The following is a 7,166-nucleotide window of genomic DNA, read 5'->3' as shown; positions in this document are numbered from 1 at the left end:
TCACCCGATTACACCATTTTCAACTCTTATCTATACCAAATTGAAATATTATATTTCCATACTCTTATATTTATTTCATATCCTCCAATTATACCACTTATTCATTATTTAATAATAAAATATTACTTCATAAAATAATTCAAAATACAAATTAACATAAACTAAACTTAATATTTATTAATGTCATTTTAGTTTTTCTCAAACTCTAAATATCAATGTTGTATTTGAAAATAAATTTAAAATATAAAATATAAAATATGAATAATTTAAGGATAAATATGATATAATTTTATATATAAGTGCAAATGTATAAATTATAAACTTTACAAGGGCTAAAAAAAAATTAGTGTAGTGAATAGTGTTGCGCCATATTTGGCGCAACACTAAAATCAATTAAACACCCACGCCATTTTGGCGTGGGATTAGGGTATGGTCGGACTCCACCCTGACGCCATTCAGTGAGAATGACGTTCGGGTGGAGTTGGTCTAAAGCTTGAAAGAAACGGTTTCTTGCATTGTTAACCCCGCCTATGTTGTTTTGACTGTTTGTCCGAAGACAGAACATAAAATACTTTTTAAATCACTGACATAAAATACAAAAAAAAAGTAGTTGACTGTGTGACCCAAGAAACCACATTTGTAGATAGCGAGATCCGACCTTTGTTAAAATTAATAATAGTTCATTGAAAATTAGTAGTTCTAGGCAAGGAAAAAAATGTCATTTTCGTTACCGTTCCGAGCTTCTTGATTCACGGAAAATCGACAAGTCGATGGAAAACCGAACGGAAAAAATGTGGAAAAGGGTATTCGGTTTGCAGTTTGCAAATGCCGTTTTCCATGGAAAAACGACAACCCGATGAAAAACCGAACGGAAAAAATGTGGCAAAATATATTTAAAATATATACATGTAATATATACATATATTTTTCAATTTTTAAACATATATAAATAAAATACATTATGTATATAATCTTTTTTAATAGAAAATTGTATATATATATATATATATATATATAATATTTTATGAATTTGTGCTATTAATGTATAATATTTTATAAATTTGAGCTATTTTGTATGTAATATTTTTTATATAATATTTTGTATGTAATATTTTCAAATGAAATAGAATCTTCACAAAATATTTGAAGACTAAAATATGTAATAATATTTTGTTGTAATACTTGATACATTGTATATAATACTTAAAAAAAAAAAAAAACGACAGCAGCAAAAACGACAGTAAAAACGACAAACGACGAAAATCGGCGAAAAACGACAAAAACCGAAAAACGACGTCGAAACGACATATTACCCTTTCGACGTCCGTTGACTCGCCGGAAACGAATTTCCGGACGAAATTCTTGGAAATTCGTCGGCTTTTAAATCCTTGGTTCTAGGTACATAAATTTAATAAAAATTCAAAAGTTTCGATACAAATTAAATTTTTTTATGAATAATTTAAATATAAATATGCAATCAATTTATAACGATTATTTTGTCTAATATTTTTTTTAAAAGAAATACGATTTAAGGAAAGAAATATCTATTCCTTTAAACCATAAAAAAATGAGTTTAGTTTTATTTCGTTGGATGTATCGAGTTCGTTGTGTATATTTTTAAGAGTTGAAACCAAGAATAAAGTCAATATAACGGCTCATAATTTTATAATTTAATTTTTTTTTTATAAAAATAAACTCATTTGTTTTGAATATATCTCGATGAAGTCTATGATTAACTTTGAGTTACATGATTAAAAATGAATTTTATTTTTCAAAATAAAACAATTTATTAAAAAAAAATAATCATATAAAACTAATTATTTAACAAAATAACAATTGTTTTATGTTTACATCAAAATAATCAAAATTCTTATCTATTTAGCAAATTTTTTATACAGCTATACTACATATAAATTGCATACCTCAATATGTAAATCTATTCACATCTAATATTTGCCTTTTTTATTTTATTTTTTTTATTTGGACTATCTCTAATTTTTAGATAAACCTAACTAGCTAATAATATACCAATAAAAAAAATCAAAATGAATGATTTTTTGTAGGGCTGTACAAAACCGAACCGAAAATCGGATAAAACCGATATCCAAACCGAACCAAAACCGAAATTTGGAGCCACATCAGCTAACCGAAATTCGGATTCGGATAACCGATCCGGTTTACAAAATTGGACCGGATATCGGATTTGATTTTGGGAAAATCTGGATATCGGTTATTTAACCGATTTTTTTAATTAAAAATAAATATATATTAAAAAAAACTTCTCATATATCAACTCCTACTGCTACTACAACTTGATTTGATTATGTGATTTATAGAGGTATAATTTATATTCCATTAATAGGAAAGTTAATTTAATCGTATTGTCTTATTATGTATTTGGTTCAAAATATTATTATATTATCATATCATGTATTGTTACTTTGAAGAAGGAAGTAATATTTTGATATATGGTTCAAAAGATTTTTTGGTGTTGTTTGTTTCCATTTCATTGGATATATGGTTGTAATTGTAAATACAAACTGAATGTTAAATGTTGAGAGTTGACTGGGTGCCAACCTAGTTGGGATGTGCTCAACCTCTCATATATCATTCCTTTCTTGATCAATATCAATGAAGTATTATTTTTATTCCATTTTTACATTCATGTTTTTACTACCTGATTATTTATCATTTTAAATTTTAATTTTTTTGTTTGCATCAACAGATAATCATATACAATAAATATGCCAAAACATAGTTTTGTTTCTTTAGATAGAAATAAACTGGTATAGTTCACAATGAAAGAAGAGTCCAAATAACAGTAAAAAAAAATAGAAAGAAAAAAAAAATGGAAGCATGCTAAAACGTGAACATGCTTATACTATTTCCGATTTTATTTTGCAAGTATGGAAAAATGATCAAGACAACGTTTCTTAGTCCTTAACTATTCGTACGTGCTTCCATGCTAATAATAAAAAATAAAATAAAGAGATAAAATATCCCATTTCCCCCTTTCAACTCATAAACACCCAAGTGAAATGTGGTTCCTAAGGAGAGAAATAACTAATAATAGTGGCAAAAATATTAAATGTTTTGACAAAACACTACTTATATACTCATATTTTTTTTTTTTTGTAAAAATACCAAATGTTACTATTTAGTAACGGCGTAACTACTTGCACCGTTAAGTTCAAAAAACATAAATTTTAACGGCGAAAGTATTAATACGTAACTAAATTTGTAACATGAGATATTTTTGCCCAAGAAAAAAATTAGTATAAATATCGATTAGAGTAAATTTGAGCAATTTTGCAGCCATTTTATTTTTCAAATGTCATAAAAATTTAACAAGGCACATCCGTGACAACTAGCCACATCCCACCTCACCCCTCACTCTTTTCCCCTTATAAAAAGCAAGCATTGCATTCTTTTATTTTTCATTCAAACCATCACTCACACTTAGACAAAGTTCTAATATCCTCTTTGAAGCTCTTTTTTCAATTACACTATTCCCGTTCTTATATATATATGTATATATATATGTATATATATATATATATATATATATATATATCTTCCCATCTCTGTATGAAGCTCAAAACACAAATGGCTTCCTCCACAATGCCGTCATGGATCGATAAGCAAAACAAGGCCTTCGAGCGTGCTCTTGCCTTGTTCGACAAGGAAACCCCTGACCATTGGGTCAAGGTTGCAAGATCCGTTGGCGGGAAAACTGCCGATGAGGTTAAGGTGCACTGTGAGCTCCTCGTCGAAGATATTAAGTTTATCGAGTCCAACCAAATTCCGCTCCCAAAGTACAAGACCACCGGTGGGTGGTAAAAAGAGGTATACCATGCATGGTTGTCAAATATAAGAGTTCTCTTTTTTTTTTTCTTTTTTTTTTTCTAGTCAAACGATTTACAACTACTTTTTCCCATCTAAATAACAAGCCCAGATTTTTGTCCCATGATAGTGCTTCCCAAATCCAAAGCTTATTAATGGCTCAATCAGCACTAACTCCTATAGTTGGTTGATGCCATAACTTATTTATCATAATATGCCCATTAATTTAATGATATTTATTAACCGTTTGGATTTTCCGATGTTATTTAATTATGTTACAAGCATCGTATAGAATTTATCCAAAAATACTCATCCTTTGAATATTCTATTTAAAAATAATAATTACCGATGCATTTATTTACTTGTTCAATTATGAAAGAAATTTCTCTTATTAATCTTTATTTATATATATTTTTTTAGGAAATAGCTTCGTCATAATTTGTGGTTCCTAATAAGGAGACAAATAACTAATAATAGCGGCAAAAATATTAAATGTTTAGACCAACCTTATATACTAATTCTTTTTTTTTTTACAAAAATACTACATGTTACTATTTAGTAGCGCCGTAACTACTTGGACTGTTAAGTTCAAACATAAATTTTAATGGCAAAAGTATTTACACGTAACTAAATTTGTAACATCGGGTATTTTTGCCCAAGAAAAAAAATGAGTATAAATATCGATTATAGCAAACTTTGAGCATTTTTGCCTTACATTTTTTTTTTCAAAAGTCATAAAAATTTAACAAGGCACATCCGTGACAACTAGTCACATCCCACCTCACCCCTCGCTCTTTTCCCCTTATAAAAAGCAAGCCTTGCATTCTTTTATTTTTCATTCAAACCATCACTCACACTTCTAATATCCTCTTTGAAAGTCTTTTTTCCTTTTCACTATTCCCGTTCTTATTATCTTCTTCCCATCTCTCACAAGCTCAAAACACATATGGCTTCCTCTACAATGCCGTCAGGGACCGACAAGCAAAACAAGGCCTTCGAGCGTGCTCTTCCCTTGTTCGACAAGGAAACCCCTGACCGTTGGGTCAAGGTTGCAAGAGTCGTTGGCGGGAAAACTGCCGATGAGGTTAAGGTGCACTATGAGCTCGTCGTCGAAGATATTAAGCTTATCGAGTCCAACCAAATTCCGCTCAAAGTACAAGACCACCGGTGGGTGGTAAAAAGAGGTATACCATGCATGGTAGTCAAATATAAGAGTTCCTTTTTTTTTTTTTTTTTTTTCCTAGTCAAACCATTTACAACTACTTTTTCTCATCTACATAACAAGCCCAGATTTTTGTCCCACAATAGTGCTTCCCAAATCTAAAGTTTACTAATGGCTAAATCAGCACTGGCTTCTCACTTATATACCGATAAGAATCTGTTAACAAAAACAAAAAGCCTTCCTAAAAATAAATTTAAAAATCTATTCAAAAACACATTCGTGTTTACTCTTATTAGTTCCTGGAAAACACATCCTTATTTGATATATACAATAACTAACCGAAGCGAGCGTTTTTATTTTATTTTTTTATATTTTTTTTCGTTTCATGTATTTAATTAATTACTGGAATCTATTTACAAACCACTAATTTTGTGGCTTCACGTACTTATTATTTTATTGTGTTCCATTGCAGGATTAGAAACCTCAAGCTCAACCACGTATCGGATTAAATATGATCGAAGATAATCTAATTTTTCGTTTTATTTCGTAATTTCTAGCTATGCATGTTTAGTTTGTTTCGTAATTGCTGTTTCTATTTCTTTCTTGATTATCTCTGTCTCCCTAGCTTTTTGTTCTGCAATCTCGTATTTTCCAATGTAAGATTCCATTATGAGATCATTCTGTTATAATCAGTAGTCTCTCGCCTTCTCTCTCTCTCTCTCTCTCATATCAGCGTGTCACATTTCTGATCCAAATACTGAATCAGCAATGTAAAATCTTCGAAAAATATATCATACGAAACAGCCAAACAGAAACCGCAGCTCAAAAAGCAAAAGAAGAAAAAAGATATATGAAGCGAAACCGAGAGATCTCTGACTTAACCGAAAGGATGTATTTGAGTTACTAAATAACTATTTCTAGGGAGACTTAAGTAATAAACAGTATGCTCAAAAGACACACAAATAGATGCACAACTTAGAGGATAAATAGGATTTTTTTCCCCTAAACATAAAGTAATAATGTTCTTTTAATAGAAAGGTCCGATAAATTTTACATTCGATGTCCCTGAACCTCATATTTTGCAATCTGCATTCACCTTAGAAAAACAATTTACTATGTATAAGCCAATTTTAAAAAGTTATCCATATACATATTACTCAAATCATTAGGATTCGTTCCCCCTCAAAATTCCACCATTTATATAAATCTTCAATAAGTCAAAAATATTTATTACAGAATGTGTAATTTTTTTTCATATATCCAATTTTAGATTAGATTTTATACGCACTCCCCAAATATCGACATTAATATTAATTAGGTCACTTTTCAAATATCCAAAAAGAGTTGTACCATTAGTGATAATTTATTAGTTTTATTTTTTGTTTTACATAGCACATTGTTTTTTTTTATAAGGTCAATGATCAATCTATTTTGTTTAACATGGTCAAAAAGTTCTCATAAATAGCACAAAACGAAAAAAATAAAATAAAATAAAATTGAACTACCAACTTGTTCAAAGCATCTCTTGGTACAATGAAAGGATACAAGGCATATCTGTAAATGCAATTCCCTTTTTTTGGGTTGGTACGAGAACTAAGTACTAATTCTTCAAGTCAATTAGTATTTGAGAAAAAAATTATATTTTTCCATATATGCTAGTTGATAAATTTTGTGACATGTCAATATGGCAACGTAGTAGAATAATGCTTTATTAAAATCCTTTAGTTGGTTGATGCCATAACTTATTTATCATAATATGCCCATTCATTCAATGATATCTATTAACCGTTTGGATTTTCCGATGTTATTTAATTATATTATAAGCATCGTATAGAATTAATCTAAAAATGCTCATCCATTGAATATTCTAATTTAGAAATAATAATTACCGATGCATTTATTTACTTGTTCAATTATGAAAGAAATTTATCTTATTAATCTTTATTTATATTTATTTTTATAGGAAATAGCTTCGTCAAAATTAGTTTGAGCAATTTCAATAAGATATTCTCCGCAGAAGAACCAGCCGTGTCAATGCTTCTCACTAATTAATAGTTTCCGCCTCAACCAGATAGAATTAGAAATCTCGTGTCACCAAACCTTGTTGGAATCAACCAGCTAACCAACTTTAATAAGATTGTGGATAGCTTCTTTAATAGTA

The sequence above is a fragment of the Urtica dioica genome, chromosome 8 (assembly GCF_054948205.1).
Source record: "Urtica dioica subsp. dioica isolate 48M chromosome 8, U.dioica_male_clone48M_v1_H2, whole genome shotgun sequence".
Classification (NCBI taxonomy): domain Eukaryota; kingdom Viridiplantae; phylum Streptophyta; class Magnoliopsida; order Rosales; family Urticaceae; genus Urtica; species Urtica dioica.
Note: the sequence above shows the minus strand (reverse complement) of the source record.